The 23,457-nt window shown below is 39.6% G+C and overlaps 1 protein-coding gene across 1 annotated transcript in view; it reads right to left on the bottom strand.

Moving 5' to 3' along the window:
- Window positions 1-21,603, bottom strand: part of GPR156 (G protein-coupled receptor 156) — a 157,065-nt gene extending 135,462 nt beyond the window's left edge. The window contains exon 1 of the mRNA XM_077118217.1: window positions 21,490-21,603. The gene's annotated coding sequence lies outside the window, so the exon portion shown is untranslated. The remainder of the gene's footprint in view (window positions 1-21,489) is intronic.
- Between the last annotated feature and the right edge of the window lie 1,854 nt (window positions 21,604-23,457).

The following is a 23,457-nucleotide window of genomic DNA, read 5'->3' as shown; positions in this document are numbered from 1 at the left end:
AAAAAGCAACATACAAAAATTCTCACCAACGTTCCAGAGTTGCACTGTTACCTAAAGCACTTAGGTACTACTACGCAAATGATATATGTATGATTTCCATAAAAACCACTCACAAATGCCAATTAGTGCTCATTAATTTGCAATAAAATTCTCATTTGAAAACTATGAAGGGCCAAGAATGAATTCTATTTGGCTGCCCTCCTTTAACGAGAGCTGCTGTGAAGTACTCTGTACTATTTCTCATCAGTGAAATAGTGTGGTGTCATAACAAATCAAGCTTCAGGCAATAGCAGGATCAGAAAAAGAGAATGATCACTTGAAAGTCTCAGAGGCTGGTCTTGGGCAGCCCAAATTTTATGCTGCTGCAGCTGAGACCCCTGGCCTTCTGGGTACTCAGCTGAAAGGCTTGGTGAATCCATCAATATCCCCTACAAGCAGAACCATGGTGATATTTAGCTCTCTTTTAAAAGACATTGGGAAGGCACCACACAATTAGAAGAAGGTAAATAAGACCTCATTTCTGATGTTCAGTCTGTTCAGAAGACTGAGTGGTCTGCCACTCAGAGGCTGAGAGCCAAGGTCCTCGGAACTATTGGAGCTCATCCCTGAAAAGCCTCCTGGTCAGAATATTTATGTGTGACCACAGATGTTGTGGCCATAAATTCCAGTTTCTGCAGGACACTGGATTTCTGTAAATTGTTATTTAGCTTTGCTATGTAACACAAAATATTTGTGTGAGAGTCATTTGGGTCTTTTGAGGATCAAGAGATGGAAAACATAACCTACCAACATTAGACCGTTAATTCAAGAGCCACTTCCTTAATGAACTGTCCTAAACTTGGCCTAGAAGTAGGGAGTAGAGAACAGGCTTTTCTAAGAATAGTCTAACCCAGTGGTTATCAAACTTTAGTACACATCAGAAGGAACTGAAGAGTTCATTAAAAAACACTGATTGCTGACCACCAACAGAGTCTCTGATTCAGTCGGTTTGGAGTGGAGCCTGAGGATGTGCATTTCTAAAAAGCTTCCAGATGCTGTTGTTGCAGATCTGGGAGTCTTACTAGTGAAACCTCAATCTAACTTAAGGAAGTATAGGGCTTTCCGGAGAGTTTAATCCATAAAAACTTTGAAATAACTTTAACTTATTACCCCAGGCTACTATGATGAGGTTCACACTCACTTATTTAGACCAAGTCATAGCTTAATTCAAAAATTAAGAAATGATAAATTAATTTCAGAAGTACTGTTGAGAAATTAGATAACTGAAACAACGTTCAATCCTTTCAATCACCAAACCATGATTTTTAAACATTTTTTGGTCATAAGATCCTGCTGATCCTGATGAAGACCAACCCCCCTCCAAAGGCCAATCACCCAAGTGAAGAGCCTCATTTCAAACCACAACTCAGCTAAAGCCAGGGATAAAATAATTCAATTATTTTTTATATCATTCACACAAATGCAAATATTGTGACTAACCACAATAAAGTATTTACACTAAGATGAAGAAGGTTATGACAAACTGTCAGCAACTAAACTATTTTAATAAAAAGTTTTACTTCTTCTCAAACTGGATGCATTTTGTTTCTTTTTCTTATCTTATTTCAGTGGCTGGGACCTCCAGGACAATGTTGAATAGAAATGTTGGTGAGAGTTGCATTTTTGTCTTGTTCCTGATCTTAGGGGGAGACTAATTGGTCTTTTAGGATTACATATGATGTTACATGAAGATTTTTTTGTGATATCCTTTATCAGGCTAAGGAGTTTCCTTCCATGCTTAATTTGTTGAGAACTTTTTTTGTCAGGAAGGAATATAGCACTTTGTCATATGCTTTTCCTGCTTTTATTGGGATAATTATATGCTTTTTCTTTTTTAGTTTATTAGTATGATATATTACATTGACTGATTTTTTTGAATGTTAAATCAACCTTGCTTAACTGCAATAATCCCTACTTGGTCATGGGGTATGCTTATTTATGTATTTTTTTTATTTGATAATATTTTGTTTATAAGTTTGATTCTAAGTTCATTAGGGATATTGCTCTGTAGCTTTCTTTTCTTGAAATGTATTCATCTGATTTTGGTATCAATGTATATGGCGGCTTCATAGAATGAGCTAGGAAGTATCCCCTCCCCCCTTTAATTTCCCGGGAGCATTTGTATATAAATGGCATTATTTCTTCCATCTGCACCTGGAATTTTCTTTGTGGGAAGACTTTTATCTACAACTCAATTTCTTTAATAGATCTGGAATTTCAAGTTCTCTAGTACTTTTTGAGTGTGCTTTGGTAGTTTGTGTCTTCAAATAATTTGTTCATCTAGGTTTATGAAATTATTGGGAAAAAGTTGTGCATAATGTTGTCATCCTTCAATATCTGTAGAATTTGTAGTGATGGTACCTCTTTCATTCCCAATATTGACAACTGTGTCTGCTCTTCTTTTTTTCCTGATTAGCCTGGATGGCCTGGCTGAAGGCTTTATTATTGTTTTATACAACCAATCTATAAAATATATAAATATTTGTTTCTGTTTCTCCACATATTTTTTTTAATGTTTATTCTCTTTGGTATAGCATGATTCTTATTGGGATCATTTTTCTTCAATTTGAAGAACTCCTTTAATATTTCTTTTAGTATGGTCTGCTAGGGATGATTTAGCTCAAGTTTTGTTTCTTGGGAAAATGTCTTAATTTTGTCGTCAGTTTTCGAGGATACCCTCACTGGTTATAGAATTCTATACATTCTATTATAGGAATGACAGGGAGGTTGTTGTTTTTTTTTCTCAGTACTTTAGAAATGTCATTTTATTTTCTTCTAGCTTCCATTATTTCTCTTAAGATGTCAACTGTCAGCCTTACTGCTGTTCTATGAAGAAAATGTATCTTTTTCCCTCTGGCTTCTTTTAAGGTCTTTTCTCTTGTTTTCAACAAACTTACTATGATATGCCGAGACGTTGTTTTCTTTGCATTTGTCCTGTTTCGGGTTTGCAGTCTTCTTGAATCTGTAGCTTGATATTTTCCTATAGTTTTGGAAAATTCCTACCCATCATCTTTGATTCTACTCTATATTCTCTCTCTTCTACCCAACATGGGGGCTTCAATTACGTGCATTGGCCCTTATCACTGTGGCCCATGTGTCTCTTTTCTGTATTTTTCATCCTTTCTTCTCTCCATGCTTCACTGTTATTTTCTATTAAACTATCTTCCAACTCACCAACCTTCTCTTCAGTTATGGTCAATCTGCCATTAGTCTCAACTATTAATTTCAACTCCTCAGCCAACAATTTCAGTTATTAAAGTCTCTAACACTTTGATTTTAAATAGATTCCAGTTATCTGGTGATATTTATCTTGGCATGTTTTTATTAAACATATTAATAACAGTTACTTTAAAGTTCATATCTGTGATTCTGTTTCTAATATCTTCTTTCTCTTGGTCTTGTATCTTTGTATGCCTATTTTTGTTTTGTTTAACAGAATATCAAAAACTGTGCATTAAAAATAATAGAGATTCTGCATCATCTGGTGTGTTGGTGTGAATCTGTTATGTACCCCAGAAAAGCTATGTTCTTTAATCCTCATTCAATATTGCCGGGTGGGATCTTTGTTTCCATGGAGATGAGACCCACCCAATTGTGGGTGTTAACTTTTGATTAGATGATTTCCATGTAGATGTGTCTCCACCTATTCAAAGTGGGGTTGCTTACTAGAGGGAACCATTTTGGAAAAAGCTTGAGAACCAACAGCCCACACAGCCAACAATCTTTGGAGATGCAGAAGGAAAACGGCCCTGGGGAAGCCTTATGAAATGAGAAGAAAAAGCTAGCAGATGTTACTATGTGCATTTCCAGTTGACAGAGGTGTTCTGGACCCATCAGCCTTTCTCAAATCAAGGTATCTTTCTCTGAATGCCTTTGTTGGACATTTTCATGACCTTAGAATTGTAAACTTACAACTGAATAAATTCCCCTTTTTAAAAGCCATTCCATTTCTGGTATATTGCATTCTGGCAGTTTTTAACTAAAACATCTGCATATATTTAAAACCCTACAAGACATTTTTTCTTCACCAAAGAAGATGTTGTTTAGCTTCTGTTAGGGTGTTAGAATAGAAACAGACTGCATTCTTCCAATCAGTGACTGGGTTGATTGGGGAATGGGTTGCAGTTTTTTATAAGACCATGTCTATTTCTTGTTCCCCTAACTCCTCATGCATAGTCCTTTAGGGGTGCTAACTGAAAGGTTGGGATATTTTTTAGGTCCTTCCATCCTGGTGAGTCCCATACACTCCAATATTTATCTTCCCAGCACAGTAAGACTGCAAATAGCTCTGCTTAGCATCTAAGCTTTTAAGTACCTGCTTTCTATTTGGATTTTTTCCCTTTTACTTTGTGCTACTTATATATAATTCACTGAATGACTTGGAAGGAAAATCTGCTCAGACTATTATGTTTTTTTTCTTTCCATGATCATGACCTTGCAGGTTCTGGCTCCTTTTGTATTCTTGATTTCCAATGTTTGTTTGTTTTTCTTACCAGCTTTGTCAAATTACAGAATTCTCTGCTCAGCTTCTCTGACTCTTACAGCTGCTTTTGCTTGGAATATTAACCTTTCTTCTCATGCTACTAAATAGATAGAAAATGTCTAAGGGGATAAAGCAGCCTAGAATGCAGGGCATTCAATGAGTTTCTCTTCTATATGAGTTCTTAGCTCTTCAAGTCTTGACTGCCTTGGTAAGTCTTTGTAGATTTTATATCTTTAGAATTTTCATATCTATCTTTTCTACTTGTCCTCTATGGGAGCAACTATCAACTATCAATTGTCGATTATACCCTATAGCTGATGCTCCTGCAACATGTTTAACCTTAAAATTTTTACTGTCAAGACCAAAGATATTATTCACTCTACAGACAAAAATGGCAGTTCAAACAGGGTAATATAAAATAAAAAAAGAAATACCTATCCTTACTATTACCTATGGGACTAATTAGGATACAATATAGAATCCTTAAATTATAAATGATAATTATGAGTGGTTTAACTAGTATTATTAATGGTCAGTTCACATGTGAAAATTAAAAGTTAAGTAAAAATTTTATTAATACAAAAGTTAATGCTTGGAGAGTGTTCTAGTTTGCTAACTGCCGGAATGCAATATACCAGAAACGGAATGGCTTTTTAAAGGGGGAATTTAATGAGTTGCTAAGTTACAGTTCTAAGGCTGAGGGAATGTCCCAATTACAAGTCTATAGAAATGTCCAGTCACAGGAATCCAGGGAAAGATACCTTGATTCAAGGAGGCCGATGAAGTTCAGGGTCTCTCTCTCAAGTGAGAAGGCATGTGGCGAACACAGTCAGGGCTTCTCTCTCAGCTGGAAGGGTACATGGTGAACATGGCATCGTCATCTGCTAGTTTTCTCTCCTGGCTTCTGGTTTCATGAAGCTCCCGGGAGGCGATTTCCTTCTTCATTTCCAAAGGTTGCTGGCTCGTGGACTCTCTGCATCTCATGGCTACATCGTTCTGCTTTCTCTGAATCTCTCATTCTCCAAAATATTTCCTCTTTTATAAGACTCCAATAAACCAATCAAGACCCACCCAAATGGGTGGAGACATGTCGTCCCTTAATCCAATTTAACAACCACTCTTGACTAAATCACATCAGCCAGGGAGATGATCTCATTACAGTTTCAAACATACAGTATTGAATAGAGATTATTCTACCTTTATGAAATGGGATTTATATTAAAGTATGGCTTTTCTTAGGGGGCATACTTCCTTTCAAACTAGCACAGAGAGTTTTGGGAAGATGGCGGAATAGGGTAGCTCAAGTTCAACCCTGCTCCAAGGAAAAGTTAGAGAAGGGATGGGAGGGTGACTGAGACGGCAATTCAAGAGTGCTACTGACCTGGGAGAGCCTTCCGCACCACATAGGGTGGACCTAATTCCAAAAACTGAGGAACAGAGAAGCAGAAAATTGGAGCCTAATGCGGAAGCATGGAGCCAACAGGAGTGCATGGATGAAGAGACGGGGGCTAGGAAGTAAGCCAAGCCACATTCCTTGAACACGCTACCCTCATCAGTGCAATCCTGTGACCTGTGACTCACCCCACACCCCACACACCTGAACTCCATCATCCGCCCTGACTCCCTGCGCTTCTAGCACCCTCACCCTACCAACCTCCAGTGTGCGTACCCTCACCCCAAGTGCAGGGCAACCCACCTTTCTTGCACCCCTCCAAAGCACTACCTCTCCCTCCCTAATCCCTGCAGGTTGTCGCCAGCACATAAAGGCTGCGGCCACAAACTTCCATACCAAGGCTACACACACCACCCACCCATAGTGTCACATAGCCTCACCCCACCCCCGTGAGTGCTGTGCATCAGTTTACTGGCATTCTTAGATGCAAGCATGCACACGGCCCTGAGTCACATCCTTCAGCTCTGGGAACATCAGTTTACAGTACTGCTAGACCTGCATATGTGCACGGCCCTCAGTCACGTCTTCTAGCTCTGGGAACATCAGTTTATGGCACTCTGAGACCCACACATGTGCACGGCCTCAATCATGTCCTTCAGTTCTGGGAACATCAGGTTATGGCACTCCTAGACCTGTGCAGTGCACAACCCTCAGTCACGCTTCCCACCTTTGAGAAAGTGCTGACCACAGCCGGGTCACATCCGCCCCCCAGCCCATGAAGGCAAAACACCAATCTGTTGCCATAGCTCTGCACATGTGCACAAAGAGCTCCACATCCTAGACCAGTGCACACCAGGGTTACACTCCCCAGACCAGTGCACCTGCATAGCTACATCCTCCCTGACCGCTGGGCACCCACATTCACAAGCACCAGCATAACATCCCCAACCTGTGCCTATATCTGCAATGCAACACACCACTGCACTGTTGTGCACCACACCATACCCTGCATTCTGCTACACATCCACCCTGCACACACAAGGCTTTAGACTACTGAAGGAAATCAGCTCTGAAAATAAATCAATCAAGATATTTACATGTGATGAAAACAACAGAAGATCACTAAGCATATCACAATGCAGAAAGATATAGCCCAGCCTGACGACCAAATTAAACATCAGACGTTGGAACAACTAATCAAAGATGTCGATATAACTCTACTTAATAAAATAAGTGGGATGGCTAATGATATAAAGGAGGTCCAGAAGACAGTATGAGAGCATAAAGAGGAATCTGAAAGAATAAATAGAAAAATACCAGATATCACAGAGATTAAAGACTCTGTTGACTAAATAAAAAACATACTAGAGGCACACACAGCAGATTTGAAGAGACAGAAGAAAGAATAAGCAATACAGAGAACAGGATAACTGATTTCAAACATTCAAAACAGTAACTGGCAAAAAAGATGGAAAGATTTGAATTGGCTCTCAGGGAAATGATAGATTCAAATATAAGAATCATTGGTGTCCCAGAAAGAGAAGAGAGAAGTAAAGGGCTAGGAAGAGTAGCTGAGGGTACAACGGGGAAAACTTCCCAACCATCATAAAGGATATAAATATACAAGTCAAAGAATCCCAATGAACTCCAAACAGAAAAAATCCAAATAGGCCTTCCCTAAGACACACACACTAATAAGTCTGTCAAATGTTGAAGAGAAGCAGAAAATTTGAAAGTGGTAAGAGAAAACAAACTACTACATACAAGGGAAATCCATAAGACTGAGTTCAGACTACTAAACTAGTACCCTGGAGGTGAGAAGGCAGTGGTATGATATATTTAAGATCCTGAAAGAGAAAGACTCCAGCCAAGAATTCTGTATCCAGCCAAACTGTCCTTCAAAACTGAGGGAGAGATTAAAATGTTCACAGATGAACAAATCCTGAAAGAATCTGTCAACAAGAGACTGGCCCTTCAAGATATACTAAAGGGAGTTCTGCCAATTGGAAAAAAAAAAAAAAAAGGAGAGGGAGGTCTGGAGGAAGGCACATAATTGAACAGTACCAATTAGAGTAACTTAAAGGATAAAAAGAGAAAGAGGGCAAAGAATATATAGATTTGACAAATAAAATCCAAAAAATAAGATCGTGGATTCAAGAAACACCTTTTCAGTAACAACTTTGAATGTTAACAGACTAAACTTACCAATAAAAATTGGCAAAAAATTTGCAAATTGGCAAAATGGATTAAGAAACATAATCCAGCTATAAGAGACTCATCTTAGACACAAGGATACAAATAGATTAAAAGTGAAAGGATGGAAAAGGTTTTTCCATACAAGTAACCAAAAGAAAGCAGGAGTAGCTATACTAATATCAGACAAAATAGATTTTAAATGTAAAGAAATCATAAGAGACAAAGAAGGACACTATATATTAACTAAAGGGACAATTCACCAAGAAGATATAAAAATCATAAATACTTATGCTCCCAATCAAGGAGCTCCAAAGTACATGAGACAGACATTGGCAAAATGAAGGAAGAGATAAATGTTTCAACAATAATAGCAGGAGACTTCAATACAACACATCCCTGTATAGATAGAACACCCAGAGAGAAGGTCAACAAGGAAACAGAGAGGTTAAACAACTTGATAAATGAATTACACCTAACAGACATATATAGGTCACTGCACCCCAAAACACAATAACACATTTTTCTCTAGTGCTCATGGAACATTTTCCATGATAGGTCATATGCTGGGGAACAAAACAGGACTTTATAAATTTAAAAACATTGAAATTATTCAAAGCACTTGTTCTGACCACAATGGAATGAAGCTGGATATCAATAATCACCAAACAAATGTGAACTTTCACAAATATATGGAGATTAAATAACACAATCAGTGGGTCAAAGAAGAAATTGCTAGAGACATCAGTGCTATCTGGAATTACAACTAATCAGAACTTATGGGATGCAGCAAAGGCTGTGCTGTGAGGGAAATTTATTGCCCTAAATGCCTGTATTAAAAAACAAGACAGAGCAAAAATTGAGGACTTAATTGCTTACTTGGAGGAACTTGAGAAAGAACAGCAAACTAACCCCAAAGCACATAGAAGAGAAATAACAAAGATTAAAACAGAGTTAAATGAATGGGAGAACAAAAGAACAACAGAAAGAATCAATCTATTGATTGATTGGTTCTTTGAGAACCAAAAATTGGTTCTTTGAGAAAATCAATAAAATTGATGGGCCACTAACAAAATGTCAAAGAAAAAAATAAAAAGAGAGAGGATGCAAATAAACAAAATCAGGAATGAGAAAGGTGCATTACCCACAGACCCTGAAGAAACAAAAGAAATCATAAGAGGATACTATGAACAACTATATGAAAACAAACTAGACAACTGAGATGAAATGGACAAGTTCCTGGAAACACATAAACAAACTACAGTGACTTAGGAAGAAACAGAAGATCTCAACAAACCAATCACAAGTAAAGAGATTCAATCAGTCATCAAAAATATTCCTACAAAGAAAAGCCGAGGGCCAGACAGCTTCAGAGGAGAATTTTATCAAACATTCCAAAAAGAACTAACACCAATCCTGCTCAAACTTTTCCAAAAAATTAAGGAAAAAGGAACTCTACCTAATTCATTTTATGAAGCTTCATCATCTTAATAACATCATCATCTTAATAACATGATCTTAATAACAAATTGGGTAAAGATGCTATAAAAAATGAAAAGTACAGGCCAATCTCCCTAATGAACATAGACACAAAAATTCTCAACAAAATATTAGCAAATCAAATCCAACAACATATTAAAACAATTATAATTCTTTTACCATGACCAAGTGGAGTTTATACCAGGAATGCAAGGATGATTCAACACAAGAAAATCAATTGATGTAATACAGCACATTAACAAATTGAAAGGGAAAAATCACATGATCATCTCGATTGACGCTGAAAAAGCATTCGACAAAATTATGCATCTTTTCCTTATCAGAACACTCCAAAAGATAGGAATCAAAGGTAACTATCTCAATATGATAAAGGGAATATATGAAAATCTGATAGCCAGCATCGTACTCAATGGAGAGAGACTGAAAGCCTTCCCCCTAAGACCAGGTACAAGACAAGGATGCCCACCATCACCGCTATTATTCAGCATTGTGCTAGAAGTTCTAGCTAGAGCAATCAAGCAGGACAAAGAAATAAAAGGCATCCAAATTGGAAAGGAAGAAGTAAAACTATCATTATTTGCAGATGACATGATACCATACTTGGAAGATCCTGGAAAATCTACAGCAAAGTTACTTGAGCTAATAAACAAATTCAGCAAGGTGGCAGGATACAAAATTAATGTGCAAAAATCAGTAACATTTCTATATACAAGCAATTACATAGCTGAGGAGTCAGTTAAGGAAAATATTCCATTCAAAATAACAACTAAAGGAAGCAAGTACTTAGAAATGAACTTAACTGGGGACATAAAGGACTTATACACAGAAAACTGCATAACATTGCTAAAAGAAATCAAAGGAGATCTAAATACGTGGGAAGACATTCCCTGTTCATGGATAGGAAGGCTAAATATAGTTAAGATGTCAATTCTCCTCAAATTGATCTACAGATTCAACACAGTACCAATCAAAATTCCAACAACCTACTTTGAAGACCTGGAAATGCTAGTTACCAAATTCATCTGAAAGAGAAAGAGACCCCAAATAGCTAAAAGCATCCTAAAAAAGAAGAACAATGTGGGACAATTAACACTCCCTGACTTTAAAGCCTATTATAAAGCCACAGTGGTCAGAATAGCATGGGACTGGCACAAAGATAACACTGCCCAATGGAATTTAATCAAGAATGCAGAAATAGACCACCAAATCTATGGTCAACTAATCCTCTGAACTGCAACAAAATAGTCTTTTCAATAAATGCACGTGGAAGAACTGGATATCAATAGCCAAAAGAATGAAAGAGGACCCCTATCTTACACCCTATACAAAAATTAACTCAAAGTGGATCAAACACCTAAATATAAAAACTAGCACCATAAAGCTTCTAGAAGAGATTGTAGGGAAACATCTTCAAGACTTAGTAAGAAGGGGTAGTTTCTTAAACTTTACACCCAAAGACAAGCAGCAAAAGAAAAAATAGATAAATGGGAACTCCTCAAAATCAAATGCTTCTGCACCTCAAAAGACTTTGCCAAAAATGTGAAGTGGCAGCCAACTCAATGGGAGAAAATATTTGGAAATCACATATTGGACAAAGGTTTGATATTATGTATATACAAAGAAATCATACAACTTAACAACAAAAGAACAAACAACCCATTTATAAAATGGGCTAAAGATATGAATAGGCATTTTTCTGAAGAGCAAATACAGTTGGCTCAAAAGCACATGAAGAGATGTTCATTTTCATTGGCTATAGGGAAATGCAGATCAAGACTACAATGAGATACCACCTCACGCCTATAAGAATGCCTGCAGTTACACAAACAGGAAACTACAAATGTTGGAGAGGATGTGGAGAAACTAGGACACTTACGTAGTACTGATGGGAATGTATAATGGTGCAGCCACTATGGAAGACTGTTTGGCGGTTCCTTACGAAACTAAATACCGAGTTGCCTTATGACCCAGGAATAACACTACTTGGTATATACCCAGAAGAGCTGAAAGCAATGACACAGAGATTTGCACACCGATGTTCATAGCATTATTCACAATTGCCGAAAGATGGAAACAAACCAAATGCTCATCAACAGACAAGTGGATTAACAAAATGTGGTATATGCATACTATGGAATATTATGCAGGAGTAAGACAAAATGATGTCCTGAGGCACATGACAAGATGGTTGAGCCTTGAGCACATTATCCTGAGTGAAATAAGCCAGACAGAAAAGGATGAACACTGTATGATTCCACTTTCATGACAATGGTAAAGGTAAAATAAGAAGCTTATAACACAGAATTGTGGGGACTTAGCGGTACACAGAATCTAGAGATGGGTGAATGGTTAGCTAATGAGGTTGAACTCCAATGTAAGGAATAGATAGGACTGCAGGTGGTTCCCTAGTGGATCTATAAGTAATATTACCATATTGAAGGGGAACAAGATTGAAAGTGGATGTATAGACCTACGTGTCTCACTGTAAATTAGTTCTTGCAAGAACTACTTCAAGAAGAGGTTTAGATTTCCTATTGGCGAGGGTGTGCTTATTGGGAACAATGAAATAATCTAAAATTGAGGGTGTTAATGGACTGTGGACTTTGGGCATTATACATGATGCCTGATGGATGCAGGTGGCTGAAAGATGCGCTGACTGAGAAGTAGATTGGTGAGCGATGGTGTATAGTTATAAACAAATGTGCTGGTACAAAAAAGGAATGAAATTGTGAGGCAAACAATGATGTGAATGAATGTGTGGGACATCTGGTGAAGGAGAATAAGCCAGAAACAAAGGAACAACAATGGTATGGTCACCTTTAGAAAATGCTTCCCAAAAAACAGGGGCCTAGATTATAAGCATTTCTAGCAGACACATTTGGTTCGGAGGGGTAATTATTATTTCTGGATTTCAAGAGGCTGTTTTATGTGTATATACATAACCTAACATTTAGAGATAAGAATGAAGCCGATCAGGTTGGAGTTAAAGTAATTCAGAATACAGGGGTAAGGAAGACAATTTGCATCTATATTTTAGAACCACACATACTCTTTGAAACCAAATGAAGAAAGGTTTATATGGTCTGGAACAGAACTTTTCTGTAGCACATAATCTAACTCAACCTATCTGTATTGCTCATTTCAACAACTGAAACACAGGGAGCTCAGAATAACAAAGAGGTCCTTTCATCCTGTATAGCTTAATGTAATGCCTGGATACATCCCAAAGTATAGTAATCAGATAATCAAAAAGTATTGGCAGGGTGGTGCAATGGTGGCTCAGTGGCAGAATTCTTGTCTGCCATGCCAGAGACCCGTTCGATTCCTGGTGCCTGCCCATGCAAAAAAAAAAAAAAAAAAAAAAATTATTGGCAAAGTCTCCTGAGGGAGAATATGGAACTATTAAACTTTACTGTCAGGGAATCCCCTGATACTTGTCAAACTTTACGGACACCTAAATCTATAGGTTATGCCCTTGATCTTGAGGCTTACTCTTGTGAAGTTTATGTAGGTAGCGGAGAAGCTTAGCCTACTTATTCATGTGCCTAAAAGTTACTTCTGGAGGCCATCTTTTGTGGCTCAGATGTGCACTCACTTTCTCTAAGCCCAACTCTAAGTGAAACCATTGCCCTCCCTACTACACAGGACATGACAACTAGGGGTGAAAGTCTCCCTGGCAACGTGGGAAATGACTTCCAGGGATGAATCTGGCCCTGGCACTGTGGGATCAACAAGTCAATCCTGACCAAAAGGGGAAAAGAAGTGGAACTAATAAAGTATCATTGGCAAAGACAGTTCAAATAGAAGCGAGAGGCAACTCTGGAGGTTGCTCTTATGCAAATTTCAGTTAGACACTGCTACCTACAACAACCTGCCAACCCCCAACTAGGACCATTCCAGCTAATCCTAAAGAATACCTAGGGCAATACATAAGATTCCACAAGGGTTCCATGTGCTAGGGTAACTTTCCAGAAACCTACAATCTCCAGATGGGTCCCTGGACCAGACAGGTCCTGAAACCTAGAGGGTCCAGCCTCTCCAGAACATCAGACAGTTCCATTTCCCTGCCCTATATTAGTGACAGACCCTTCCAACATGAAAACGTTAGAATGGCCATAGCCCAAATATCCCCAAAGAAAGGGATAGAAGGATCAAAGGTGATGGTGGAGTTATACAGAGAAGATAGGATTTAACAATGAATATAATTGCTGAATCATTATATTGATATATCTTTTAGTCTCCAGTAACTTAGAGCAGCTAGAAGTAAAAACCTAAAATTGTGGAATCAAAACTCATGTCAAACTCTGAAATATGTTCTACAACTAATTATGGTACTGTGCTTTGAAATTTATTGCTTTTTTGTATATATGTTATTTTTCACAAAAGAAAAGAAAAAAGTTGATTGTGGTAATAAAAAATATTTAAGACTTCTAGCTTCCTATATTCTGGAACAGCTAGAAGGAAAAATCTGAGAGGACTGTATGGTAGCCCATGATGAACTGGGATCTGTCCTGTAAATTCTTGTTGCAGAGTGCTTTGAAAACTAATGCTTTTTTATTTCTTTGCTTTGTATATATGTTATACTATAAAATAAAAAAAAGTTAAAGCAAAACAAAAAAAGTTAATGCTAATTCTTCAGGTATAAAGTTAAAGTTTCTCCTTAGAAATTAAGTGCAATAACTTCTACTTTCTGTTTTTTCTTTTAGTTTTCAGAATAAGACATAAAAGCAATTTCAAAGCTAATGAGTGAAAATGATATCATGAGTTATAGAAGTCAAAAGCAAAATATCTGCGAACAGCACTTCATAATTTCTTTCTCTCTTCTTAGCTAATATTTTCATTCTGAAAACAGATGCACAATTATGGTTTCTAATAAGGATTCGAGATCACAGATTTCTATAAAGTGTCTAGCTCACAGACCTTCAGTCACACAATAGTCTTCAGCTGAGGATTTTGAAATCTCATTTACTTCTTGCTTATCAGCTTCCCTTAAGGCTTCCCTGATAATTTCCACAGCCATGGTACAGTGGGGAATCCTACGCCCCTCAAACCTAGCAGACTAAAGTAATATATCCTAACAAGAATAAAACTAAAAATGAAAGTCAAGTAGTCCTGGAAAGCTCATTCCTAATGCCAGATTTGTTAAAAATCATTTATTTAAAAGTGTACGCATCTGTTGCTTGGCACCGATTCTTAAGCTCCAAGACCCCTACCTTCCCAATTGATTATCTTCATGTCAAGTTCTCAGTTACAGTTGATTGACTATAAACTCATAAACCCCCAACTCCAAGTCCTTCAAAATGGAAGAAGCTAGGGTGGGAATCAAATAACCTTTATATCCAACTATTAAAGAAAGAGCATAGCAGAAAAGCATACCAGTTGTGAGAAAGCAACTGAGACTATCCTTCCCCTAGAACATGCCACGCCTCAGATGCTCCTGCCTCAGAAGACCATGTATAATTTCACAGCATGGAACAAATGAGCATGGGGAATTGTAAACAATCTGGCCAGCCCAAAGCAACACAGACAAAATGCAACCAAGATACAGCAGAACCCCCCTCCCCACTGAGCTGATATAATCCACACTTGGCAGAGACAAGTACTCAAGGGAGGGCTCTCCTTCCGAACTCCCTCCTCCTGGAGAAGGTGGAGGGGCCGGGGAGGAGAGAGGAGAGCAAGGCAAGAGGGAGGGAAACAACTGCCGCAGAGGATACCCACAGTGAGAATTAAAATTATTTGTATTTTCTTTAACCCAGAAATGCCAATTTTCAAAATCTCTCCTACAGAAAGAAAAAAAAACCCAAAATGTTAAGGATAAATGTAGAATGTTTACTGAAGCACAATTTGCTGTGGGGAAAAAAACTGGAAGAAAAACCTGAATATCTACCAATAAGGAAAAGATAGGAAAAATAATGGCACTTCCTACAATGGCATATTAGTTGGGTCTACATATGTATTAACATAGAATAACATGCATAATATAGTATATAAAGAGAAACAAGTAGCAGAGTAATTGGTATTATATGATCCTATTTAACTATGAAATAGAAAATAACCCTACATGTTTGTTTGAACATACACAGAAAAGAAGTGAAGGAATTCACACCAGATACATTAACACTGGTGACGTCAAGAAAATAGAAGGGAGAGAAAGCAGAGAGTAATAACATTTTCTTTATACACTGCTGTCTTACTAGACGTGTTACAATATGTATGTATTACTTTTTCTTTTTTGGGGGGTGCATGGTTCAGGAATTGAACCCGGGTCTCCCACATGTAAGTTAGCATTCTACCACTGAACCACCCTTGCACCCCTGTATGTATTACTTTTAAACCTAAAAACGCAATAAAGTTAAACTATAAAAAAGATCACTAAGACTTTGTAATTACAAGTAATGCCAGACCCCAAAGTTCAGTGGCATAATCCTGGTGGGCAGAAGCAGAGAGCAACTTTAAGATAATCCTGGTGGGTAGAGGCAGAGAGCAACTTCTGCTCCTGGAGAGAAGGTTCACCTTGTGTCACTAAACAGAAGCCAATTAAAGCACAGAATCAGCAGTGTTCTGGAAAAAGGCTGGTTGTTGTGAAATGAAAACTGCATCTCTCTCTCTCCAAAGTCTCAGCCTCAGAGCTTAGAAAGGGGTCTCCCGGACTAGTGAAGAGCTAGCAGAGGCCAGACGAGAAGAGCACAGGGCTAAGGTCTGAGAAAATCCCACGATTCCAACTACTGACAACTTTTGTTGGCTCTTGTTTCATACTTCAGAGACGAGATGCACAAGGCTGGTCCATCCTCTCTAGGAACTCATATTAAACTCTACAGGAAAAATGCTTTGGTCCAGGTTTGAAGTGCTCTGCTTTAGCACTTTGGTGGGAGATTCCTTGAGCACCACTGGAAGCCACCTATTACCTTTCCAATTGTCATCAAAAGAACAGTATTAAGACCTTGGAGATGTGATACCTAGCTCAGTATTTTCTATTTGGTTTCATGCTAACAGAAGCTTACAGATCTTCTAGAGGCAACAGACATGTGATATTCCATAATAAAGAAAAAATATGCAGAAGTTAGTAGTCTACCCTGTAGAAATTAACTTTTTTAAAATGCAATTTTATTGAGATATATATTCACACAGCATGGAAACTATTCAAAGCATATAATCACTGGTTCACATATCATCACATCTTATGTACACTGGTTGTGTACATAACTCCATGATCCAACTTAGAACATTTTCGTTATTCCAGAGTAATGGAATAAAAGTAACATAAAAATAAAGAAAATCCTAATTTCCCATATACCTTATTCCTTCATATCATTGACCCATAATATTTTGTTTAGCATTATATTTATAAGCAATGTATATTTAGAAAAATTAATATATTTTATCATAAGGTTTCATGTAATATTAACCTTATGATATTATATAAGGTTATGACAATATTTGTAATGCACACTCTCCTACAAATATAAAAATATTAATATACAGCTGGAGATCCAGGGTTTGATTCTCAGGTTTTGCCTGCCCATGCAAAAAATACATATATCAATATACAAATATCAAATTACCTTCATGGTAATCTTATTACAACTCATTCTATCTCTCTGGAAATAGCCTTTCACACCACAGCTACCACAGTTAAAGGGTACACTTCTTCCTTGGAGAAAAGTAATTTACTCCCTCTGGCATATCTCTTTACACTGGCTAGCTTTCACTCTTCCTCCACTCTCACAGTGGGCTGTGACAACTGAATTATACCTTTTTTTTGGGGGGGGGGGCGCATGGTCTGGGAATCAAACTTGGGTCTCCCACATGGAAGGCAAGGATCTGACCACTGAACTACCCGTGCACCCTGAGTTACAGTCCTCAGGATGATCTGCCTTGTATAAGCCTTGTTCATAGCAGGTCAAAGGAACTGTCATCCTTAACATTGATGCTTTCATTCTTCCACTTGGATCAACTGGGTTCAACTTTAATCAATCCCTCCTCATTCTAACAAGTTCTGTATACCAGGCTCTCTGGGTTCACACCTTCATGAGTACAGCATCAATGGGCCCTTCTTTTCTCCAGCCATTTTCATCAGCATAGAGGGTCTTTCTCCTGATCCAGCCACTAGTAATGTCTAGTGCTCTGCGTGTCTCATTCTCCCCCTCACCTAGAAAGCAGAGTGCTCTGTAAGGCAGGGTTCAACAACACCAGGGGTTCTCTGGCTGCATCAACTACCTCTGTCTGAAGACCTCACAATTATGACAAGTGTCTCAGAGACACGCCTGCAGAACTCGAGATGGAAACCAATACTCCATGGAAACACCTAAATATTTCATCAGGTTCTGAACCAGACTCTTGCTCATAAATACTTAAAAGTCTTTAGTAGCATAATGCTCAGCAGCTGATGAGAGTCAACTTGTACTGGATGGGAAAATGGTGAGGAGGAGGGGAATACAACAGCAAAGTTAGCAGGCATTCTACAGTGTCTCTTCTAAGGATCTAATTCACACCACGTACACTTTTTGCATAGGCGCTCATTTTTCCAGGCAGCTCCCTCTCAACTGGGAGGTAGGTCAGCTCCTAGTTGAGGAGCTTCACGTACCCGTGGTGCCTAGGGAGGGTGCTGGCAGGGATGTACACATCAGTCACATTCCTCAAATCTTGCCCCACTTCCCTCAGCACTGGCTGCAGAGGAAGCTTTTCAAAGAAAGTATAGGACTCAAAGTGAGGTAGGCTGGCCCTATAAGAATGTTCTCATTAGCTTTATTCAAAATAATAAAAAACTAGAAACAACTCAAATATCCATCAATAAAAGAAAGCGGAAACACATAGTTGAATATTGCTCTGGAATAAGAAGAAATGAACTACTGATATATTAAAAAACATGATGACTCTCACAGACATTTGTTGAGGAAAACAAGTCAGACTCAAAGAGTCCATACTGCTCAATTTCATTTATATGAAGCTTTAAGAACCAGCAAAACTAACCTAACATAAAAGAAATCATAGCAAAAATTACTTCTGGGTGGTGAGAGTGATGAGAATGGGGATGGGAGAAATTTCTGGAATTGAAATTTTCTATATCCTGTTTGGGATGTGAGTTTGTCAAAACGGGTCCAGTTTTTAGCACAAGATTCAACTCAGAATGGCTGTGAGGATAAAAGAGGTCACTGGGTCTCCAGGATCATCATTTACCTATAAAATATTGATTAACCTCAATTATCTAAAAGGACTTCTGATATTTTGCCAATGGTTTCACAGCCCTTATAAGAATCAATGCCTTGTTTGTGTCATTTAGTTATCTAAATGACTTGAAAATTATTTGATTGCTTATAATATGCCAAGCAAGGAACATAGCTATGAATAAAACAGAAAAAAATTCCTTGTTCTGATGGAGATTACATTCAAGTGGGAGACATGGACAATTAACAAGGAAACAGAGAAACTATATAAAGTCAGGTGATGATAAATGCCATAAAGACAAAGCAGGGTCTGAGGTAAAGAACAAAGGGCTCTTTCAGATTATGTGGTCAGGGGTGGCCTCATTGAGGAGGTCACATTTGAATAGAGACTTGAATGAAATAAGGAAGGGATCTAGGGAAGAACTTTCCAGGCAGAGGGAAAAGCGAGGGGAGAGTGATAGAAAACGAGGCCATCCAGGCAATATCACGTAGGGTTTGTATAACCAGGTAAATCCTGGTTGAGAGTTGAATTTTATTTGAAATGTGAGGGGAAGCCATTGGAGGGTATTAGCAAGGGAGTTCTATAATCTGACAGACCTTTAAAGGATGGGAAAATGAAGGCAATTAAGACATGTGCCCACAATTCCTAAAGATGAGTCAAAAGAATAAGATCCACATTTTTGTCTCAAAATTTTAACATGCACACATCTCTTTCTTAACCACTTTCTGTCAGGTTCAGCTCACATGTCTGGATTCCAAACTCTGAACTTTTTTATTAACATGTTTATGTTTCTAAATATGTATAAGTTTATAAAAAGAGATGTAGGCAACTTTTGTGTGTGTTTGCAATCTTCCATAAGAAAATGGGGAAAACAGAGAAAAATAAATCCTTTATCAGGCAAAATTCATCAACAAAATGCTGACTGTTGTGGTTTTTGACGCCTTTCTGTAAAATAAAGGCTCTCAGTTCTAACTAAATGCAGAGCATTCCTTCCAACTCTCAAATCTAACTTCTTTGCCCAAGTCAGTTCATGTTCCATTGTCTCTGCATGGTAGGGTCTCTGCACTTCCTTCCTCTCTCTCACAGCCCCGATTATAACCTTTAAGGTAGTGGAATAAAGGGCAAGTTTGGGGGGCGCATCTGGAAATGCCCTCATAGTCGAAAAACAAAAAAGGAAATATTAAAACTCTCAAGAGGAAACTAAAAATGCTAAGCACCTGTTCTCACCTGAGAACCCCTTTTCCTCAATTTCCATTCTTCCACTCTTTTGAGAGCCTTCTTGGTTGGAAGTCATCCTACCCTCCTGGGAATCCCCTGAGCTACATTCCCAGACTTGAGGGTCTCTATCCCCAGGCTCCAGTAACTGTGCTTTTGAGCAGGCCTCACTCTAAGCTTTATTGGAGCACAGGGAGAAGCTAAAAGCTGGAAGTGAGAGAAGGGGAGATACAGGAGACTCCAGAGACAATGGTAGCCCTGAATTAGAATTAGGCTGGCAAAAAGCAGTCAGACATCCACTCCCCTATGAGACTTATAACTCAAGCAAAGCCCGCCTACGTATTTTATTCTCCAGACTCAAACTGCCTTAACACTTCATCCAAGAGCTTCCTCAACCGTGTATCTCCACACCCATTTGCTCCACCTGCAAGCAACCAAAGAGCTACTGTTTTGCAAGCCTGTTTGTCATCCAGCCTGCTCGGAGGCCTTCTCCATTGAATCTTACCAATGGTGGAGAAAAATTAGTTTTTTTCTTTAAAGGCCTTGCTGCCTAATGCAACTATATCAACAATTTTTCCAGCTTTTAATCCCCACCTGAAAACTTTCCCTTTCATCCAGGGACTACACAAAGAAAGACATTTCATTATAAGCTAGGGCATAATTTGCCCATTATTCATGCATGCATATACCTAGAAAAACAACAAAGGGAAGTGTAAGAGCATGCCATGACTTCTCTCCCCATGGGTTTCTATTCTGAAATGTTAACAAGGAAACTTGATTGTAAAGAGTTCAGGGTTCATATTTTGCAGTAGCACCTATATACCTAAATATTCACCATTTGAAAACGAATTCTAACAAATGGCCTCTAGTTTTTGGTACAGCTAACCTGGAAACGGTGCTTGCCGAGGGCACAGGGATGCTGCAGCTCCCAGGGAACTCTCGTTCTGCCCAGAAACAAAGCTGATGGACGGCAACGTAATAAAACGGGCAGCATGGCTGGTCCTTCTCTTTACAGGAGTTCAAAATCCTTACGGTGGAGCCCACCCCGCCTGCCAACCTGCGCCCTAGGCGGGTGAACGTGCCCCTGCAAGACAGAACTGGGGATAAGCTCGGTGAGGAAGCCTTGGGAAGTCTACATAATGTGGAAATCTGTTCCAGGATCCCTCAATTTCAACACTAACGATTCTGCGGCTTATTAACACACACACACACACACACACACCCAGAACCATCTTCACACCACATTCCTGTACTTTCCCCTCTTCTGAAATCGCCATTCGCATCCCTGATAATTGATCCCGTGCTCTCTTCAGGTTTCTAAGATAGCTTTTTAACTGCTTCCCAAGAAACTGCCCAGATTCTGGAGAGGAGAGAAAGCCCCTCCCCCTTTTCCCACTTTTAACCTTATAATTAAGTGTCTGATGTTTTGTGGATATAATAGTGTCCATAGAGAGGTCCTACAAAATCCCGAATTGGGGATCCTCGAAGGCGCTCTGCTCACCTCACCGGGTCCCCGACCGCCGAGAAGCGCCAAGCCCGCGGCTGTGCGGGGGACGCCTGAGGTCCCGCCGTCCCTCGTGGGTTCGTGGGGCTCGAAGGGACGGGGAGCGGCGGGGGCAGGGCAGGGGGAGGGACCCACACCCATCGCCGCGCCGGGAGCCGGACGTGGAGGCGGCTGGACCGCGAGATCCGCGTGCTCAGTGCGCGGGGCGCGCGATGCCCTGCGGGGCCGGCGCGGTGCCCGGCGCTGATCCGGCTGCCTCTGGCCGCCGGCACTGGCGGGGCCCCGCCTGCCCGCCCCGCCCCTGGCGCCGCCCCGCCTGGCGCGCCCGGACTCCGCGCGGACCCAGGGGAGGCTCCGGACGTCTCCGGAACCCGCGGACCCGACGCGCCGCCAGCTCTGCCATCTTGTCTTGTCCTTCGACATCTTCGATCGCCGGGGCCCTTCTGGCAGTCCCTCCTCGGACGGTCTTCCTAAAAGCCCCTCCTGCAGCGAGCGCCTTCTCTTCGGCGCCCCTTTGCGGGCTTGGGGCCAGCGGCTGTCCGGGGAGACTAAGGAATCCGCGCAGATGTTAATTCTCCTTTCTGGGATGGCGTTATAAATTATTTTTTATTTTATACTGAGTTTTCCAAATTCGCTACGTTGTTTGATACTTATAATCAGAAAAAGGCAAAACACGTTAATATTCCCAAGAATACTGAGAGGAGGCCACGGACAAGTGAGACACCCCCAGTCCCCTCACTAAAAATGTTAACTTTCATGTTTAAGGCCCCCCTAAGGAGAAGTCATAGAATGCGAAATTTGGGAAAGGTCCTGGAAAATTCATCTGGACTTGCCACATTTTCATTTATTTTCTTTTTAAATCTCAGATGTATTTACACTTTTTGAGAAATCCCGCTTTTTTTCTCACACCCTTAAGGAAACTTTTGGCTGAAGGCTGGGGTGGGGTTGGGGGACGGCATAAAGCAGGTGCCCCTGTCCCGGATCCCACTCCAAGAGGACAGTAGTGACATTCTTAGATGTTTTACAAACTGTGTTACATAGAAAATAAGGAGTGTGCAGAAACTAATGAATTTGATCCTCCTCCATGGTGGCTGCTTAGGTTAAGAAGGTGCATGGATTTATGCCCACCTGCCCCCCTCCCCATAGCTAACTTAAAAATCCAGAACCGATCTTTAGTTCTATGGTTCTAGACTGAGCTTTTGCCCTTCTGATCTCTGCTGGGTTTTTATTTTACCTCGGAATTCCTCCAGACTCTCAGCCCATTATTCTTCTCAGCACTCCTATATTCTGCAGCATACCCACATCTTTCACCGAACTTAGCACCGCATCTCCACCTTCGCCACCAGTGTTCTTTTTCCCGGATTGTAGTATCCTCAAACCCTCAGTTGCCAAGACACAAAAGATTTTCACTTTCACCTTAGTCTGCCCTATTTACCTCAGAAATGTTTCTGGAATTTGTCAGCTCCTCTGCATCCCCAACACTGCTGATTTTGTTTCTTTAGGCTTTAATTACCTAAGGATCAATCATTTTAATAGAATCCTAACATTTTCTTGCCTGCTGTCTCTCCCTATCCCAATATAGACCTGAGAATGTCACTCTCCTGACAGAAGAAGCGAGCAACCCCACCACCATCACTACACACACACAACTCTGCAATTGGAATACAATCTAAATTTAGCAAAGCATTCTTACAGTTGGGAATTGATTTATCTTTCCATTCTTCTGCCTCTTTAACACCTGTTATGTTAGGTTGAATTATGTACCCCACAAAATACATGTTCTTAATCCATGTCCCTGTGAGTGTGAACACCTTGTAAATAGGACCTGTTGAAGATGTTATTTTTAGTTTAGGGGTGGCTCAACTGAATCATGTTGGACCATAATCCATGGAGACCTTAAAAAAAAAAAAGAACCTGGAAATTCCAGAAATGAGAAAGGAGAGGACATCTCCATGTGACAGGAAA

Source organism: Tamandua tetradactyla, chromosome 10 (genome assembly GCF_023851605.1).
Source record: "Tamandua tetradactyla isolate mTamTet1 chromosome 10, mTamTet1.pri, whole genome shotgun sequence".
Taxonomy (NCBI): Eukaryota; Metazoa; Chordata; class Mammalia; order Pilosa; family Myrmecophagidae; genus Tamandua; species Tamandua tetradactyla.
This window is presented reverse-complemented; position numbering and strand designations above follow the sequence as displayed.